General features: G+C 42.5%; 7 non-coding genes across 7 annotated transcripts; all 7 read left to right on the top strand.

The window, feature by feature from the left end:
* Nucleotides 1–5,174: 5,174 nt before the first annotated feature.
* On the top strand, nucleotides 5,175–5,309 carry LOC141135757 (U8 small nucleolar RNA). The gene has a single exon (XR_012243613.1). It is a non-coding gene; the product is annotated as a U8 small nucleolar RNA (small nucleolar RNA).
* Nucleotides 5,310–5,869: 560 nt separating this feature from the next.
* TRNAW-CCA (transfer RNA tryptophan (anticodon CCA)) lies at nucleotides 5,870–5,941 on the top strand. The gene has a single exon. It is a non-coding gene; the product is annotated as a tRNA-Trp (tRNA).
* A 1,881-nt stretch (nucleotides 5,942–7,822) lies between these two features.
* LOC141135754 (U8 small nucleolar RNA) lies at nucleotides 7,823–7,957 on the top strand. Its single transcript, XR_012243611.1, has one exon. It is a non-coding gene; the product is annotated as a U8 small nucleolar RNA (small nucleolar RNA).
* A 2,821-nt stretch (nucleotides 7,958–10,778) lies between these two features.
* TRNAW-CCA (transfer RNA tryptophan (anticodon CCA)) lies at nucleotides 10,779–10,850 on the top strand. Its single transcript has one exon. It is a non-coding gene; the product is annotated as a tRNA-Trp (tRNA).
* A 1,405-nt stretch (nucleotides 10,851–12,255) lies between these two features.
* Nucleotides 12,256–12,385, top strand: LOC141135760 (U8 small nucleolar RNA). Its single transcript, XR_012243615.1, has one exon. It is a non-coding gene; the product is annotated as a U8 small nucleolar RNA (small nucleolar RNA).
* A 4,675-nt stretch (nucleotides 12,386–17,060) lies between these two features.
* Nucleotides 17,061–17,132, top strand: TRNAW-CCA (transfer RNA tryptophan (anticodon CCA)). The gene has a single exon. It is a non-coding gene; the product is annotated as a tRNA-Trp (tRNA).
* Nucleotides 17,133–20,635: 3,503 nt separating this feature from the next.
* LOC141135755 (U8 small nucleolar RNA) lies at nucleotides 20,636–20,771 on the top strand. The gene has a single exon (XR_012243612.1). It is a non-coding gene; the product is annotated as a U8 small nucleolar RNA (small nucleolar RNA).

Raw genomic sequence — 20,771 nt, 5'->3', positions numbered from 1 at the left:
ACTCTTTTTCTTCATAAAAACAAACATAAAAAATAACACAGGTAAGTAAAAACATACCTCACATTCCTCCTCACCCACCCTTCCACCTTCCCCACCTCCAGAACTCATCCGCATCCTCCACACCCATCCTCCTCCTATCCACCAGCAGCACCACATACAGTTTAGCCAGACATAAATTAACACAGTCTTCCTCAGATGCAGCTTGTCTTCCTCTCACCTTCCAACACCTCATATCCCATAGCACCTCCCTCAGAATGGCCATAAAAATCCACACCTTCCTTTGCCTATCCATGCTTCCCTCCACCAACCCAAAAAAACAGCACACAAAGTCCATATCCTTAACACAAAGAATACAGTCCATTATAGGAGCCAACTTTCTCTTTACCCTACGAACAAATAAGCAATCAAAAAGTGCATGCTCAACCGTCTCCAAACCACCACATCCCACTCTTGGGCATCCCTCCACTCTAGACAGGTCTCTGGCCCTAAGGAAGGTCCTAGTCAAAAGACACCTTTGGAAGGCTATCCAAGCGATTTCTTTCTGTTTATTCGTAACTCCATCGATAGAAAACCTCTTCCAGCATATCTCAGTCAATCTGGACCCAAGTCCTCTAATATTAGTCACCACATTATCTTTATTCAGCCACCTCTTTAATCCAGTCTTTCCTACTGCTGCAGCCCCCAACTCCCTCAATCCATGCTCCCTATGGAACTGTTCCAACCGGGAATAGAAAGAAGGGTGAACCAAAGCTACAGGTTTTGACAAATCCATTCCGCACCAACCCCATCTTTCCAAGGACCAACCAGCCAAATACCGCATTAGACATGCTACTTTCCCACCACTTGAAAAGGTTTTATAATGGCCTAGCCAATAATGCATGCTGAGGAAGGTAGGGACATCCAGGAGTCCATACCCCCCAATTCTATCTTCTTGATAACCACGGCTCGAGCAACTCTCTCCATTCTTGCGCCCCAAAAGAAAACAAAAAGGCTACGTGTCACTTTCTGGACCCATCTGACACCAGGCGGAAAGATCAAGCTGAAGTACAAGAGTAGTGGCAACACTACTGCTTTGACGATTAATGTTTTGCCAGTCAACGTCAGACGTCTAGATCTGCAAAAGTCCAACTTCTTAGAAATTTTCCCCATTACTTTTTCATCATCGACTTGGTTTGACAGATCTCTTTCGAAGTGTGTTCCCAGTAGTACAATTTTCTCTGTCACTTTGACCCTGACATTCTCCAATTTGCACGTACCGCTCATTACACATACTTGACTTTTATGCCAATTAACGTTTAGACTGGATACACTGCTAAGTAAGCTCAACTGCAACTCGCTCTTTTCACATCTGCTTCTGATGTACAGGTAAAAGTCACATCATCCACATAACATATGGATTTGATATGTCCGCCATTGCTGCCAGGGATAAACATTCTTCTCAGTCCCTTATCCCTCTGCACGTGTTTCAACATTGGCTCTATCACACAAATAAAGAGAATAGGCGAGAGGGGACACCCCTGCCTAACCACTGAGAGAACTGGGAAGAAAACAGACAGGCTCCCATTAACTAAAACCTGACTCACCACACCAGAATATAAGCCCCTTAAAACTTTCAGTATTGGCCCAGGCAAGCCCATTCCCTCCAATACTTTGAATAAAAAGGCATGCGAGACCTTATCATAGGCCTTTTCTAAATCAATCCCCAGCAGGGCCAAAGGTATATTATTGATCTGGGCATAATACGATAAATCTCTTAACAAGACCAAATTATCCATGATCCTACGCCAGGGGACTGCGCAGGTCTGCCATTCACCTACCAACTTCCCCACCACCACACTTAATCTACTTGCCAGCGACTTAGCCAACAGTTTGTAGTCCGCGTTAAGCAGCGTAATCGGGCGCCAGTTCTTAATGTCACGTCTTTCTCCCTTTTTGAAAATCAAAACAATCGCCCCCTCCTTCATGGAGCAAGAGATTATTCCAGTACTAATACAGAACCTCATCAATTCCACTAGATGTCCTTTAAGAATCACCCAAAACCTCACATACAGCTCTGCAGGGAGCCCATCTCATCCAGGGGTCTTATTTTTGGGCATCTTTTTCAGGACACACTCCACCTCCTTTCCATCACAGGGTCAATCAATCCTGTCACCTCTTCCTCCCCTAAACACCCTTCCACCACCTCACAATATTCCGTCAGCTCTTCCTCTCGAACCACACTCTTCTCACTATAAAGTTCTTTATAAAAAGCCACCACCTCCTCCATCATTCTTTCCCCTTCCACCTCCACTTCTCCGGCCAAAATTGACCTCATCACTTTCCTAGTATCCACCACTTTTTTAAAGAAGAAGCGTGAGCACCGTTCCCCCTCCTGCATGTCCTGGATTTTTGCTTCGACGATGATCTTCTTGCCCTTTCCTTTCAATATAGCAGCTCTCTCAGCCCTAACTTCTTCAAGCTCCTGATCAACCACCAATCCCATCCTTCTGCATTGGTGCAAGAAATGAATCTTCTGCATCAGCCGCTCTTCCACCTCCCTCCTCTCTTTCGCCTTCTGTGCACATATCTTCTTAAAAAACCCAGCCACTCTTCCCTTCATCCAATCCCACCACAGTAATATGTTTTCGTATTTCTTTTTCTCCTGCACCAACTCCTCAAAGAACATTTCAAACCTCCTGCACACATCTTCATCTTCTAAGATAGAACAGTTTAGTTTCCATAACCCACCACCAAATTTCACTCCAACCCCCACCTCCACCTTACAAGATATTAGCCTGTGATCAGAAAACAAAACAGCATCAGTCGTATAATCTGTCACCTCCAGAAACTCAGACACAAAGAAAAAATCAATACGGGATGAGACTGCCCCACTGTCAGAAAAATAAGTATGTGAAGGTGTGTTCTCCTGCACCAAAACCGCAGCATCCCTCAACCTAAGATCTGCAACAAGATCATTAAGGAACCTTGAGGTAGAATCCACACCTCCATCCCCTGACCCTCTCCGATCATCACTCTTTCTGACACAATTAATATCCCCAGCCACAATCGTAGTCATCCTACCAGGAAGGTGTAATCGAAGGGCCTCAAGAAAATCTTTACGCTCGCTTCTGTCTGCAGGAGCATAGCAATTGATCAAACGCATTCTTTCACCAACATACTCCAGTACTACAGACAGACATCTTCTGGGATCAAGATTTCATGGGACACCACCTGGACATTACCATTTTTAATTAAAATACCCACCCCCTCTGCCCTTGAGCGACAACAAGGTTTCCATACAGCCGTTCCACCTCTCCACTCCGCAATGCCAGTCGGTCCATCTAGCCCACATTCCTGCAGGCATATATCTGCACTCATAGCACTCAGGTAAACTAGAACCACCGCATTTTTCCATCCCGACCTCATCCCTCTTACGTTCAGAGAACAGATGGTTAAAGCCATCACAAAGAAAAAGAAAGCCATACAAGCCATCATAACTTTTTTAAAGGTCATCATCCGAACCTAACCCATCATCTGCTCTCATTTGTCTCCTCTTCGGGCCAGGGGAACTGGCGACCTCATCCCCTGAGGCCCCAGAAAAATGTATTGCAAGGGGGGTCTCTGCCTCGCTCCCTGTATCCTCCCCCTCCTCCCGTGCCCGTTTCACTGTAGGTTGCATAACAACCTCCACTGGCAAAATCTCTCGCTGGGCACATTCAAAACATTCCTCACTCCCCGCCTCCACCTCCACCATCTCTGACTCATCACTGGAGGACATATCACCAAAAAGTCCTATGGGAGAAAGTAGATCCTGATTGGTTGGCAAGCTAACAGCCTGCTCTTCCCCCTTACTAGTCACTTCCACCTCCCCAGGGGGGGTTTTGGCACTGTCCATCGAAAACGCTGGTCTCCATCTCTTCCTTTACATGGGGAGGCCCAGGAGCCACACCCAGATCTTCCATTTGTCCTGTTTTCATGCCCTCCACAGCATTGATTTCTGGAGCAGCGGGGGCCATACCACCACAGCCACTACGTTAGTAGGTCTTACCACACCACTACTCCCCTCTGTTTCCTTGGGCATCGCATCATTGGTCTGAGCCTTAGGGAGCTCGCCCGTCGGACTCTAAACCTTAGAAGTCCCACTGGCCCCATCCCCTTCACTATCAGACCTCTGCTCTTCCTCCTGACTCTTCCCACCAGCAGCGGCCCAAGCAAAAGTCTTTTTCCATTTTTGGTATTCACCACATTGGCAAAATGTCCTGCTTTGTGATATATGTCACATGTCCAACTAGGTCCACAATCACTGGCTTTATGGCCCGTTTGTTTGCAGAATCGACATCTCTGCGATAAGTCACAATCTGTACTAACATGACCGTAAGAGAAACACTTCCGACAATAGTTCGGCTGTCCCTGATAATAAAGAAACCCTCTCTCTCCTCCTATGGTAAATGCAGATGGAGGGTGTCTTACCTCCCCAATACATTCTTTGTCAAGTTTAAACCTAGCAAAGAAACAGTATTTCCCTGTCCAGATCTTGAAACAGTTTAACACTTTTTCCCCTCCTTTCAACACCTCACAATACCCTGCCAAGAAGGTCCTTACCATGGCTGGATCTGCCAAAGGATTATACATATGAACAATCACCATTTTCTCATCTTGCATAAAAAGAGGTATTACTTCCAAACATTTCATAACCTCCGTCTCCTTCTTCTCTTTTGCTCTATCAAACGCATTCCAGCATACCTCGACAGATGAAAAAGTTACATCGTAAATACCTTGCATAGGAAAGTCTTGCAGACATAATATATCTCTTACCCCGACATTACAGACATCCATCAACACATCGACCACCACCAACTTCAACGAAATCTTGTCCTTGGACTCTGGCCTCACCAGAAAACGTAGAGAGTCCCGAAGACCTCGGTTCGCCATTTTGATGGGCACAAAAACACCAGTCACCTCCAAGAACCGAGGGTACCCCCACTAGGTGGGCCCCTGGAAAAATGCCTCTCCACCGACCAGCCGTGCCCTGTGGGGCTAAGACCCACAATCGCCCTCTCGTGAACTTCCAGCAGCATCCTACCCAATAGCAGCAGGGGATGCACCAGTTAAGAAAAACACCCCCAGACCGAGTAGGACTGGTGCCTTCTGTAAACCCTCTGACTCTGACACAAGATGGGAATTGAGGCAAGACTTTGCTGGTGAGGTTGATGCTTACTTGTTTCTTCTTATGGAGAAACAAGCATGATGAACGGAGGAGACTGAGTGTGTGATTATGCCAATCTCCCCACTGCTCTGAACTGACAACTTGGAGTGTGTGGTATTCTGAGACAATTTGCTGGCAATCATGATGTATGTTTAACAGCAGAATATAATATAGATTGTGATTAAGGTTGGTCAAATCTACCCAGGTTTAATTTATTGAGAGCTTGATAGAGCCTGTTGAAAGTTCTGTAGCTTAGTGGTTAATCCTATTCGTAAATTCTGGACGTTTTAAGAGCTAATAGGCAAGCTACTGCAAAAAAGAAAGCCCAGGCACTGCCATAAGGTACATGTAACAATATAGGAGAGGGTATTTTCATGAGGCTTCAAAAGCAAGAATTAGAAAAAACACAAAGGTAGGACAAAATGATTAATAATATTACAGTGTAAATAAATTCAGCTTTAAGAATTTAGATGCATTGTATGGATATTATCATTATCATTGTGTGCTAACCAACCAGAGTGTGTAAGGCTTTCTATTAACTGTTAATGAGTATATACCAGTTTGCATGTTTAACTATTGGAACCATTTCTAAATACTACCAGTCTACATAGCATATCTTCTTAAGGGGTAAAGACAGACTGTGTAAAAGATACCTAAAAATAGTGCACAGTCAAGCTTGTATCTGACTCTGTGGCGCAACGGTAGCGCGTCTGACTCCAGATCAGAAGGTTGCGTGTTCAAATCACGTCAGGGTCAGCCCTTTTGGTAAGAAGCTATTAACACTACTTTCACACTGAAAGCGCCTGGCATTGTTTATGGTCGCTAGCAGAGTGCTTTTAACCCCCACTAGCAGCCGAAGAAAGGGTTAAAAGCACCCGTGTTGCGGAGCTTCTGAATCGACTTGCAGGCCCTTCGGCGGCACTGCCCATTCATTTCAATGGGCAGGGCGTTTTGGGAGTGGTGCAAACTGCCCCAAAGATGCTGCTTGCAGGACTTTTTTCCCTGTCCCGCAAGCGCACCGCCCCAGTGTGAAAGCACTTGGGCTTTCACACTGGGGAGGCATGAGAGGTGCTTTTCAGGTGATATTTTTAGCGCTAAAACGCTTGAAAAGTGCCTCAGTGTGAAAGGGGCCCTAACTAAAAGTGACTTTGCTATTGGAACCAAAAAAAACACAACCTGGAAGTCTAGGTTCATGTTTATTCATGAGTTTCCATTGAAGTCTATGGGGCCAAAAATGTCACACCAGAAGAAGTGCATGCACCGATTTCTAAGTCACATGGAAGGACATTGCATAGGTGTGAGCCGGCCCAACAGACAGTAATGGGATTCCACTTATCATATTGCCGCTTAAATAGACAAATCATAAGCAATCCTGTTGCACCCATAATCTATGCATGCTGTGAGTCCAGTGCTCCTTTTCGGTTTGGGGTGATGTTCATATCCAGTTCCAAGTGTTTTGGTGCTCTACTTTAACCAACTCTATGTCTTGTCTCCAGTTATCAGTCCTGCACCTACAGTAGGTTTTCTCGAGTCTTAGGTTGATTCCTGTCAAAGGGTACAGGGACAAGGCAGGCCAATCAATATGTGAAAAATGAGGAGCACACTAGTAAATTATCAAGGATACCCAAGTTCCCAGTCTAGATTCAATTGACAATGAATAGAAAAAAACAGACATTTAAAAATAAATACATAAATTAAAATGATAGACCATTCCAATCCATTAAGCTGTGGTCTAGAACAGTGGTCTCCAAACTGTGGCCCTTGGGACACTATTCCTCCAACTGACAAGTCATTATTTCTCCCACTGACACCAATGATGGGGCCCCATTGCTCCCACTTATACTAATGATGGGGCATTGTTTGCTCCCAATGTTTGGAGGTCCCTGGTCTAGGTAGAATATAATTTTTAAGATGAATACAATATTCATTGTTCAGACTACTTTTTCAGACTACTTAATTTATAGAAGAAAGTTGTGGGACAGACTTACCCTCTTTGGCCAATCACCTTTGGAGGTGTTACCTCACCTGCTGGGTTGAGAGGTTCTGGTCTCCTGAAGAAAGCCATGGGTTAAATAGACCAGCTGGTTCTGATGGGTTGGGGTTAGAATAGCTGACATTAACACATCTGTCACAGCAAGTCCAAACACTGCATGATCACCGTAGATGATCCATATACGGTAACTGTTTTGTCAGTCCTTGGGGGCCGTATAAAACCCTTCCTGCAATTAGTCTTTTTTCTGCTCTTGTGTCCTGTTAAGTTTTTTGCTCACCTGGTGTGTTACGGTCACTTGACCGCTCCATTTTAGTTACTATTGTTGTTATTGGTTGAAGGTTTTGTGGATGTTACTGGGTGGATTCCAGAGACTATAGCTCCTCCACAAATAATGGCCAGAAGCTTTGACTTGAGTTGAGATTCTGTCTTTTTGGAGCAAGTTTTACAGGTTCTGTCAATTGTTCTTGTGGCTTCAGGGCACAACACAGCAAGAGATGGTGAGTTTTATATTGTTTTAATATTTGTGGTTATTAGGCAGCCTTGTCATTATGTCATGATATTCTTTTTGAAAGGGTGACAGTAGTAATGTCTCCCTAAGTATGGAAGTCCCACATTTGGGTTTTGGCTGGCGCTGTTCTAATGCATTATCAGTGAGGGTGATTCTTATCTGTTTCTCCTTATAGAGAAGCAAGCATGGTGAATGGAGGAGGATGAGTGTGTGATTACACTAAATTCCCCACCGCTCTGTACTGACATCTCAGAGTGTGTGGTGTTCTGAGACTGTTTGGTGGTAGACATGATGTGTTTTTGGTGTGTTCAAGAGCAGAGTAATAATATAAATTATGATTAAGGTTGGTCAAATCTGCCCATGTTTTACTGAGCGCTTGATAGATCCTGTTAGAGGTTCTTTAGTTTAGTGGTTAATCCTATTTATAAATTCTGGCCACATTTAGAGCCAATAGGTAAGCAACTGCAAAAAAAAAAGTCACATAAAGCCCAGGCACTGCCATAAGGTACATGTACCAATATAGGAAAGGATGCTTTCATGAGGATTCAAAAGCAAAAGAATTAGAAAAAACACAAAGATGGGCTCACAATGATTAAGAATATTACAGTGTAAACAAATTCAGCTTCAAGATCTTATATGCATTGTATGGAGATATAATTGGACACTTTGGTGTTATTAGCATTGTGTGCTAACCAACCAGAATTTGTTAGGTTCTCTATTAATCATTAATGAGTATATGCCAGTTTGCATGTTTAACTATTGGAACCATTTCTAAATGATACCAGTCTAGATAGCATGTGTCTTCATGAGCGGTAAGTACAGGCCATGTGATACATACCTAAAAATAGTGCAAACACCACCCCCCCAACCCCCCACCCATGTATGTGACTCTGTGGTGCAATGGTAATGCATCTGACTCCCAATCAAAGGCTTGCTTGTTCAAATATTGTCAGGGGTGGATAAGAAGCTATTGGGCACTTAAAACTCCCTTCCTGCCCAGACCATCTTTCAGCACTGTCACACTTTGAATGACAATTGTGTGGCCATGCTAACCTGTACCCAAAGTAAGTTTTTTATAATTTTTTTCACACAAATTGAGCTTTCTTTTGGTGGCATTTAATCACTGCTGGGTTTTTTGTTTGCTAAAAAAAAAAAAAGACAGAAAATTTTGAAAAAAAAAACAACTGTTTCATAAGTTTGTTCTAAAATTTTGAAAACAGGTCATTTTTCTCCTTCATTGATGTGCGCTTATGAGGCAGCACTGATAGGCACTGATAGGCTGCACTGATGGGCACTGATAGGCTGCACTGATGGGCACTGATAAGGCGGCACTAATGGGCACTGATAGGTGGCATTGGTTGGCACTGATGAGGCAACACTGGTGGGCACTGATAGGTGGCACTGAGAGGTGGCACTGATGGGCACTGATGGGTGGCACTGATGGGTGGCACCAAAGGGCACTGATGGGTGGCACTGAAGGGCACTGATAGGTGGCACTGATAGGCGGTACTGATAGGTGGCATTGATGGGCACTGGTGGGCACTGGTAGGCACTGGTAGGTGACACTGATAGGCAGCACTTTTAGGTGGCACTGATGGGCACTGGTTGACAGCACTTATGGGCACTGATAGGTGGCACTGGTGGGCACTGGTTGGTGTCACTGGTAGGTGGCACTGATATGCACCTGTAGGTGGCACTGATATGCACCTGTAGGTGGCACTGATGGGCACTGGAGGGCACTGTATAGCAGCAGTGCCTCTCCCTGTTCGGGACGGATGTCCCTCTGTCAGAAGCCAGTGATCAGCTTTTTTTTCCTTCACGCTATTAGCGTGGGGGAAAAAAGTGCAGATTACCGATCTTCTGTTTATATCACATGATCAGCTGTCATTGGCTAACAGCTGATCGTGTGGTAAGGGGCCAGGATTTGTGATCAGCCAAGTCTCATTGACTCGGTGATCACAGAGCGTGCCTGCAGGGGGTGCGCAGGCAGCTCATGCACAGACGTCTATTGACACCCTTCTGGCAATTAAGGCCCACGCTGTAGCATTCGGCTATAGCGTGGGTGTGAGGAGGTTAAACTAAAATTGACTTTGTTATTGGAACAAAAAAAACTCAAGCTGGAAGTTTAGATTCACATGCATTCATGAATTTCCATTGAAATCTATGGGGCCAAAAACATCACACCAAAAGAAGTGCATGCACCAATTCCGAAGTCCCATGGAAGGACATTGCAAAGGTGTCAAAGGCACAATAGACAGTAATGGGATTCCACTTATCATGCATTGCCACTTAATTAGACAAATCACAGGAAACCCCCTTTGTTGTAGCCATAATGTAAGCATGGTGTGAGTCCAGTGCTCCATTTTTGTTTGGGATGACTTTCATATTCAATTCCAAGTGTTTTGGTTTTCCACAGGTTTGATTTACTGAGAGCTTGATAGCTCCTGTTGGAAGTTCTGTAGCTTAGTGGTTAATCCTATTTGTAAATTCTGGCCTTTTTTAGAGCTAATAGGGAAACAACTGCAAAAAAAAGTCACAGAAATCCCAGGCATTGCCATAAGGTACATATACCAATATAGGAGAGGGTATTTTCATGAAGCTTCAAAATCAAGAATTAGAAAAAAACACAAAGGTGGGACAAATTATTAAGAATATTACCCTGTATACAAATTCAGCTTTAAGAATATCCATGCATTGTATGGAGATATAATTGGGCACTTTGGTGTTAGTAGCATTGTGTGCTAACCAACCAGAGTTTGTTATGTTTTCTATTAACCTTTAATGAGTATATACCAGTTTGCATGTTTAACTACTGGAACCATTTCTAAATGTTACCAGTCTATATAGCATGCGTCTGCCTAAGAGGTAAGGACAGACTGTGTGGTAGATGCCTAAAAATAGTGCAGAAACAACATTGTATATGATTGTTGTCACTTAAACTGACGCAGTGCATTATTGCAAAAAATGGCCTGGTCATTAAGGGGGCAAATCCTTCTGGGGCTTAAGTGGTTAAATAGGCTCGGGAGATGGCTTAAACAAATGTGTTAGATGTGGTAGATGCCTAAAAATAGTGCAAAGCTCACCTTACATGTGACTCTGTGGCGCAACGGTAGCGCGTCTGACTCCAGATCAGAAGGTTGCGTGTTCAAATCACGTCAGGGTCAGCTCTTTTGATAAGAAGATATTTAACTACAAGTGGCTTTGTTATTGGTATGAAAAAGACACAAGCTGGAAGTCTAGATTCACATGTTTATTCATGAGTTTCCATTGAAGTCTATGGGGCCAAAAATGTCACACCAAAAGAAGCACATGCTCCAAATTCTAAGTCACATGGAAGGACATTGCAAAGATGTGAATGGGCCCAATAGACAGTAATGGGATTCCACTTATCATGTATTGCCGCTTAAATAGACAAATCATAGGCAACCCTTCTATTGCAGCCATAATCTAAGCATGCTGTGAGTGCAGTGCTCCTTTCCTTTTTGGGGTGACATCCGTATCCAGTTCCAAGTGTTTTGGTGTTCTACTTTAACTAACTCTATGTCTTGCCTCTGGGTATCAGTCCTGCACCTACAGTAGGTTTTCTCGAGTCTTAGGTTGATTCCTGTCACAGATGGGGGTTTCAAGGGCACAGGGACAAGGCAGGCCAATCAAAATGTGAAAAATGAAGAGCACACTAGTAAATGATCAAGGATACCCAAGTTTAGATTCAATTGACAATGAATAGAAAGAACTGACATTTCAAAATAAATACATAAAATAAAATGGTAGAAAAAAACTGAAAAAACATTACCATTCCATACACCAGATATCCATAAAGCTGTGGTCTAGAACAGCGGTCTTCAAACTGCGGCCCTTGGGACACTTTTCCTCCAACTGGCACAATTAATGGGTCATTATTCCTCCCACTCATACCAACAATGAGGCATTATTCCTCCCACTGACACCATTGATGGGGCATTATTGCTCCCACTGACAGGGTACTATTCTTCCCACTGATGCTAATGATCGGGCATTGTTTACTCCCAATGGCTACAGTCTGGTCCCTCTAAAGCCTGAAGGACAGCAAACTGGCCATTTGTTTAGAAACTTTGCAGATGATCCATATATAACTATTTTGTCTGTCCTTGGGGGTCCTGTAAAACCCTTCCTGCAATCAGTCCTTTTTCTGCTCTTGTGTCCTATTGAGTTTTTTGCTCACCTGGTGTGTTGGGGTCACTTGACCACTCCATTATAGTCACTATTGTGGATATTGGTTCAAGGTTTTGTGGGCCTTACTGGGTGGGTTCCAGAGAATATGACTCCTCCACAAATAATGCCTACAAGCGTCAACTTGAGACTGAGTTGAGATCATGTCTTTTTGGAGCAAGTCTTACATGTTCTGTCAATTGCTCATGTGGCTTCTTAGCACAACACAGCAAGAGATGGTGAGTTTTATATTGTTTTAATGTTTGTGGTATTAGGCAGGCTTGTCATTATATTCTTTTTAAAGGGTGACAGTAGTATTTTCTCCCTAACCTAAGTACGGAAGTCCCACTCTTGGGTCTTAGCTGGCGCTGGTCCAACATATTGTCAGTGATGTTGATTCTTATCTGTTTCTGCTTATAGAAAAACAAGCATGATGAATGGAGGAGGTTGAGTGTGTGATTACACCAATCTCCCCCACCACTGCAGAACTCAGAGTGTGTGGTATTCTGAGACCATTTCCTGGCAATCAAGATTTATTTTTGGTGTGTTTAAGAGCAGAATGGGATTCCACTTATCATGCATTGATACTAAAGGTTCCCTTTTTTTTTCTTTTAAAATAACAAACATGTTATATTTATCTCCTCTGTGCAGTTGGTTTTGCACAGTTGCCCCCAATCCTCCTCTTCTGGGGTCCCTTTGTGGCGCTCCTGGCTCCTCCCCCCAACGAATGACCCGTTGGAGAAGCGCTCTCCTTCGGGGCAGGTCATGTTTATATTATTATTCTATTTATATATGCCAAGTAACATTCTTTACATCTATGGTGTAGTGCTTTCCTGCTCTTAGGTGGCCTGAGCTGTTTGGGTTGGCTGTGGTTTCTCTAGTTTAGGGAGCTGCGATGCTCACGGGAGCCCTCCCCTTCCCCCTCCACCCTCGGTGATGCAGGGGTTTGGGCGGGCGTCCCAATGCGCATCAACGCCACGCCCCTAGTGCCGGACGTATGACGTCAACACACGTGGCGCCATGGCGCCGGCGCTTTGTATTGACATTGGCATCTTACATGAGGGAGTGTTTTTTTGGCGCCAATTGCCGAGTGGTTTATTCTGCTCAGGTGATGGCGCCTCCCCTCTTTTCATTCGCCAGCGTGACATTGGTGGTTACCCATGACCCCATCAGATGCAGGTATATATACCACCTCCAGCTGGAATAGGTATTCCTTTTGGCTTGTGTTCTTTGTGGATACTGTGCACCATTCGGGATTATGTTTTTTACATAGGATCCCAAGGTATTTGTGTTAAACGTTTTTTCCTTATCATACATTTTTTCTTTCTTTCTTTCTTTGGTGTTTAGTTCCTTACTAACACTAACTCCCTGTGGTGGGGCACATCTTGTCACCCCTCTATATTGCTTTAGCTTTGTTCTTTACCATGGTAAAGGTTCACCAGTATTACATCATACCTATTACCCACTATCTCTAGGACAAGCACTGGGCTACACCCTATATGTAATCAGGCCCAATTTTATGCATAATCATATAAATTTTATACTTGTTCACAGATGTTTTCTGGTGATGTCTATTGCATTTAACTCATGGTTGAGACGCAGGATCTTTCATTCTATTACTAGTGTAGGACCCACTGATAATGGGGTACTTTGACGCAGTAAGTGGGCTTAGCACTATATGACCATATAGTGTGACCAAACCCCCATATTTTTTGAATATGTTACATAGTTACATAGTAGGTGAGATTGAAGAAAGACACAAGTCCATCAAGTCCAACCTATGTTGGACTATGTTTAGGTGTTATTAAATAGCCTTGCAGGATTTAAATGTCATTTTTGTATGTTTGCGCTGTAATCTATTTAGTCACTGTACTAATGACATCGGCTGGGAAGGGGTTAACATCTAGGGTAATCAAATGGTTAACTGTGTGCCTAGCCAGTGTTTTTGTGTACTGTGTGCTGCTTTTACTCAGGGAAGTGATGGATTTTATTCCCTGCTTTGGACATAGAATCCACCCCCCCCCCATCAGAACGGAGATCTTCCTTGTTTACATAGGCAGAGCTCCGTCCTGTGTCTCTGCCCGACGATTGGTGGGTGCTGACATCCAGTGCCGGCACCCGCAGATTAGCTTCTGCTGATCTGAGTAATCCCAGCAGAAGCAGCCGGCCGGTGGTGTCCCCTGGATGGGAGTGCAGAATCATGTATATACAGTGCCTTGAAAAAGTATTCATACCCCTTGAAATTTTCCACATTTTGTCATGTTACAACCAAAAACATAAATGTGTTTTATTGGGATTTTATGTGATAGACCAACACAAAGTGGCACATAATTGTGAAGTGGAAAGAAAATGATTAATGGTTTTTACATTTTTTTACAAATAAATATGTGAAAAGTGTGGGGTACATTTGTATTCAGCCCCCCTGAGTCAATACTTTGTAGAACCGCCTTTCTCTGCAATTACAGCTGCAAGTCTTTTTTGTGATGTCTCTACCAGCTTTGCTCATCTAGAGAGTGACATTTTTGCCCATTCTTCTTTGCAAAATAGCTCACGCTCTGTCAGATTGGATGGAGAGTGTCTGTGAACAGCAATTTTCAAGTCTTGCCATGGATTCTCTATTGGATTTAAGTCTGGACTTTGACTGGGCCATTCTAACACATGAATATGCTTTGATCTAAACCATTCCATTGTAGCTCTGGCTGTATGTTTAGGGTCGTTGTCCTACTGCAAGGTGAACCTCCGGCCCAGTCTCAAGTCTTTTGCAGACTCTAACAGGTTTTCTTCCAAGATTGCCCTGTATTTGGCTCCATCTTCCCATCAACTCTGACCAGCTTCCCTGTCCCTGCGGAAGAAAAGTATACCCACAACTTGATGATGTCACCACCATGTTTCACGGTGGGGATGGTGTGTTCAGGGTGATGTACAGTGTTAGTTTCCCCCCCACACATATCATTTTGTTTTTAGACCAAAAAGTTCAATTTTGGTCTCATCTGACCAGAGCACCTTCTTCCACATGTTTGCTGTGCCCCCCACATGGCTTCTAGCAAACTGCAAACAGGACTTCTTATGGTTTTCTTTCAACAATAGTTTTCTTCTTGCCACTCTTCCATAAAGGTCAGATTTGTGGAGTGCACGACTAATAGTTGTCCTGTGGACAGATTCTCCCACCTGAGCTGTGGATCTCTGCAACTCCTCCAGAGTTACCATGGACCTCTTGGCTGCTTCTCTGATTAATGTTCTCCTTGCCCGGCCTGTCAGCTTAGGTGGACGCCTATGTCTTGGTAGGTTTACAGTTGGGCCATACTCTCCCCATTTCGTCAAGGCAACTCTAATTTTGATGTTTGGACTAGCCATATGTCCCAGTGATCATCCACCCTTGGGGTGTCTACATTGACCAACACTGGCAATACAACACTGGCTGTATAACACTGGCTGCACATATCATCTTTCCCAGCTTGCCGTTTTTTATCCCCCACCCTTATGGTTCACATTGCATAAACTGCGGTCATTCCCTGAGTGACACCATGTGGATGAGGTGTTTTTTACCATCGAGGGAGCACGGAACTGTTCTATGAGCGGCAGAGTGTTTTCATCAACTGACACTGCAGCGGCTATACCGTAGCTACGCCGAGCCCTCCCTTCCGTGGAACAGTGTCTCAGCTGGACTGACGTTACTGCCCTTTGAGAGACGGCGCTTCGTTCCTCCCTCCCCGCTGTTTGCGGCTGTGTCCTTCACCGCTACACACATGGGGCAACACTCCGGAGTTGGTGAGTCATCTCTTCGGGGTTCACACCCCACGTCCTAGCAGGCATCCAGCTGGCCATCGATGTCCATTCAATCCGTGACCCCCTTTCTTTTCCTGTCCCATGGCTTGGGAGCATGCAGTTGGGTGAGACTCCACATTGGCCCTGTTGCTCGATGGATAGCTAGTCATTACACCAATTGGTTTTAATCCCTTTTCAGTTTTGTGAATCCACAGGATTGTTTACATTTACTGTCTACCTTCATTAAATTATTCAGTTATTAACTTTTGAACGCAGCAGTCTGTTTCTCTGACCTTTTGAGCGCTGGACTTATTGTTGTTTTTGCTTTCTCAGATCTGTTTTCACCAGTTACGGTTTATACCAGCTGCACTGGTCTCATAACCCGCCTATGTATGTACATCCCTCCGTCTTGCTCCTCAGGTTGCCACCTAATAGCGCTGTGATATTGTTGTTCTCTCTTTCCATTTTCGGATGATGGATTGAACAGTGCTCTGTGAGAAGTGAGAAGTTCAAAGCTTGGGATATTTTTTTATGACCTAAGCCTGCTTTAAACTTCTCCACAGCTTTATCCCTGACCTGTCTGGTGTGTTCATTGGCCTTCTTAGTGCTGTTTGTTCATTAAGATTCTCTAACAAACCTCTGAGGGCTTCACAGAACAGCCAGATTTTTACTGAGATTAGAATACACACAGATGGACTCTATTTACTAATTAGGTGACTTCTGAATGCAATTGGTTCCACTAGATTTTAGTTAGAGGTATCAGAGTAAAGGGGGCTGAATACAAATGCACACCACACTTTTCACATATTTATTTGAAAAAAAAAATCGAAAACCATTTATCATTTTCCTTCCACTTTACAATTATGTGCCACTTTGTGTTGGTTTATCACATAAAATCCCCCCCAAAAACCATTTATGTCTTTGGTTGTAACATGACAAAATGTGGAAAATTTCAAGGGGTATAAATACTTTTTCAAGGCACTCTATGTGTGATTCTGCATAGGGGTGCTGTCCTGAAGCAGCAAATCTGCTATAAGGTGATCCTTAACTGAATAGAGTCAGTAACCAATCTTTTTATCTTATCTGATATTATTGAGGAGGATGCCACTGAGTTACTACCTCCTCCTCCTCTCAAGAATTAGAGAAAACACAAAGGTGAAAAAACAAATTCAGCTTCGAGAATTTACATAGCCTGGATGGAAATCTAATTGGAAGTCTTGGTGTTGTTGGCACCGTATGCTAACTGTCTGGAATTTACTCGGTTTTTCATAAATTATGAATGAATACACACCAGTTTGCATGTTCTTACTATTGGAAGCCCTTCTAAATGCTGCTAGTCTACATGGTAAATGTCTTCTTGAAGGACAAGGACAGCCGGTGTGACAAATGACTAAAAATAGTGCAAGGCTTACACTGTACAGGACTCTGTGGCGCAACGGTAGCGCGTCTGACTCCAGATCAGAAGGTTGCGTGTTCAAATCACGTCAGGGTCAATAATATTTTAATAAACAGCTACTACATCAAATTTGTTTGAAATGTCGAAAACGTTATTCTGCACGATAGCATACAGTGACTTTGTTATTGGAATGAAAAAGACACAACATATAAGGCTACATGTGCAACTGTATTTTCATGAGTGTTTATATATGTTTATCATCAGTTTTTTGTGTGTTTTTCATGTTTATGGGGCCAAAAATGTCACACGAAAATAAATAACTGCCTATTTCCTAGTCACATGGCAGTACATTGCATAGGTGTGACCGGGCCCCTTAGGCAAATATGGGATTCCCTTTGTTATGCATTGTTGCTCAATGGCCGAACATGACAAATCATATCGGTTTGTATGAGGACTAAAACAAATAACGAAGAAAAAAATTGTTTTGTTTTCTTTCTATTCATTATTTGTGTAAATTTGTTTAGTTAAATTTGTTTAATTTGTTTTTGGAATTAGTTTTTTTTATTCCAATACGAATTGATTTGAATCTTTAAACGAATTTGAAATATTCAAATCAATTCAAATTCGAATTCCAATCGAATTGGAATGGAATTCCATTTGAAATGGAATTTATTCTATTTGAAATTCAAATTTTGGAAGATGGTTATATTCCTCTATTCTTTTCTATTATATTGTTTTTTCCTATTCTATTCTATTCTTTTCTATTCTGTTTTTTTATTTTCGCTTTTCTATTATATTCTATTATTTTCTATTCTATTCAAATTCAGATTTATTCTATTTGAAATTCAAATTTAGGAAGATGGTTATATTGTTTGATTCTATTCTATTCTATTGTTTTTTCTATTCTATTCTTTTCTATTCTTTTATTTTCTATTCTAATATTTTATATTTCTATAATATTCTTTTCTATTTTATTCAGACTTATTCTATTCGAATTTGAATTTAGGATGACGGTTATATTGTTCTATTGTTTTATTCTATTCTATTCTTTTATTCTAGTCTATTCTTTTATTTTCTATTCTATTCTAATCTATTCATTTCTATTCTATTCAAATTCAAATTTATTCTATTCAAATTTATTCTATTCAAATTTTGGGAAATTGTTATATTCATTCTATTCTATTCTATTGTTAATTCTATTATTTTCTATTCTTTTGTTTTCTTATCTATTCTTTTCTATTATATTCTATTCTATTCTATTCAAATTCGAATTTCGTAAGAAGATTATATTCTTTGTATTCTATTCTTTTTTTCCTATTCTATTCCTATTAAAATGTATTCTATTTGAAATTTGAATTTCAGAGGATGGTTATATTCTTTCTATTTTAATCTTTTCTATTTTATTTATTCTATTCTATTCCTTTATTTTGTATTCTATTTTATTCTGTTCCTTTATTTTGTATTCTATTTTGTATTCTATTTTACTCTATTCTTTTCTATTCTATTATTTTATTTGCTATTCTATTCCTTTATTTTCTATTCTATTTTATTCTACTCTTTTATTTTCTAATCACGCTAGGTCTTATTTTCGGGGAAACAGGGTAGCAACTTAACCAATAGGTTTGAGCTGCCAACCCTAGCTGTGGGCTGCAAACAAATATATAGTAGTTGGCATTTTCAAACTCTAGGAAACCCTTAGTTGCAGCCATAATGTAAGTATGATGTGGGTCCAGTGTTCCTTTCCTGTTTGGGCTGATTTTCATATCCAGTTCTGAGTGGTTTGGTGTTCTACCTCTGAGATTCCACAAGCTCTCTTGCAGACACATCACCCAGGCTAGCTTTCCACCACCTGCAGTTTGGCAGCTGATATAGCATACCAGTCAAATTCCTATTTGGCAAGCCTGCTATATTACATAAACTGACACTAATGCATGCAATCCACCAACACACAATGCAATTTCTTACAGATTAACAGCAAACTGTATTGAGCATAGTTGTGGGCTGGGCTTAACACACCCTCAACGTGCCCAATCGGGGGATTCGCTAGTAACACTCGCTAATGCCTGCCCCTATGGTTGGAGGCCACAGACACATGAAATAATCATTAAAGCGGCATATTTTATATATGCAGTTAACCCCTTGTGGAGGTGTCACTTACTTGTAATGTCTCCCAATGGATACTGCACTCTTAGGTAGTTAGTCTGTATGCAGGCAGGTGCAGTCTATTTTCTCCACTGCAGGTGGCGCTCAACCACAGTGGCAGTGCAGAGGGAGAGGAAGTCAAGAGGAACATGATTCCTCTATGGTTTCCTGGGTCACTGGGGCAGCAATACGGTTGGATGCTCACAGCCCATGTGACTCTGGTGGCCATCTTGGGTCAGGCAGAGTCTATTGCGTTTGGCTCTTGCGTTTGGTGCACTTTTAGAATGTGGGTAGTGCAGGGACAGGTCACCTGTATGTCGGGGACAGTAATAGCAGCAGGGAAAGGTTCCAGATGAGTAGGGAAAGCCTAGGGAACCGGCACTTTTCCTGGAAACCTCTCTGCTTGGACACGGACCAGCTGCACCGCATTCCGCTCTTCAAGATAGACCCTGTTGGTTCGACTGAGATCTGCTGTGCTACAATGTGTTATTAATCCATGAGTGTTCCTGTTCGAGCTGCTTTCTTGTAAAGACTGGGCTTGTTTTAAACTATCATACTCTGTCTACAGTACTAGTTCTTTCTATTGCATCTGGACTGTGTATGTTTATTTAGACCACGCTTCACTCACCTGTAGTCACCCCACCAGGACAGTCAACATCTCACCTAACTCCCAGTGACATTATGAGACTTCTCCTGGACATATTGAGATCATCTCTTACTGCGTTCCTGAACGTCTCCTCTTCTGTGACACCTCTGGCTATAGGATACCTCGTACCACAATAGGTGGGCATTACCTGGTGGGTTCCAGAGAATGTGACTCCTCTACAAGTAATAGCCCATATTCCAATCGTACACATTCCTAGGGAAAGCTCTAGAATACTGGGTGCTGTAGCAACCACCAGTTGGAGACTGGATCATGAAAGCCACAATGAATATATTTGCCAGCACCCTATGGATCTTCAGTCCAAATGTTTTTTTTTTTAAATTAAAGCATGATCACATCACAATCAAGAGAGTGCAAGGTTTCGGAGTCAAGCAGGACCCCTTCATCAGGCATGTGATCATCACATGCCTGATGAAGGGGTCCTGCGTGACTCAGAAACCTTGCACTTTCTTGCTTGTGATGTGATCATGCTTTATTTAAAAAAAAAAACATTTGGACTTAAGATCCATAGGGTGCTGGCAAATATATATATTGTGTCCTCCACAAGTATTGCCTGCAAGTTTCGACTTCAGACTGAGTGGAGATCCTGTCCTTTTGGAACATGTTTTATATTTCCTTATTTATTGGCACAATACAGCAGAACCAGGGTGAGTTTTATATTGTTCTTGTGTGTTGCTAGACAGCCTTGTCATATTGTCATTATATCCTTTTATTTTAAAGTACAGTAGTATGATCCCCCTAACCAATGTAAGGAAGTCCCACTCTTGGGTCTCAGCTGGAACTGTTATCATGCATTTTCAATGAGATTGATCCTTATTTGTTTCTTCTTATGGAGAAATGAGCATGATGAATGGAGGAGGATGAGTGAGTGATTACACCAATTTCCCCCACTGCTCTGAACTGACAATTCAGAGTGTGTGGTAGTCTGAG

This window comes from Aquarana catesbeiana, linkage group LG03, assembly GCF_042186555.1.
Source record: "Aquarana catesbeiana isolate 2022-GZ linkage group LG03, ASM4218655v1, whole genome shotgun sequence".
NCBI classification, from domain to species: Eukaryota; Metazoa; Chordata; class Amphibia; order Anura; family Ranidae; genus Aquarana; species Aquarana catesbeiana.
The sequence above is the reverse complement of the archived record's forward strand: the minus strand, read 5'-3'. Positions and strand labels throughout refer to the sequence as shown.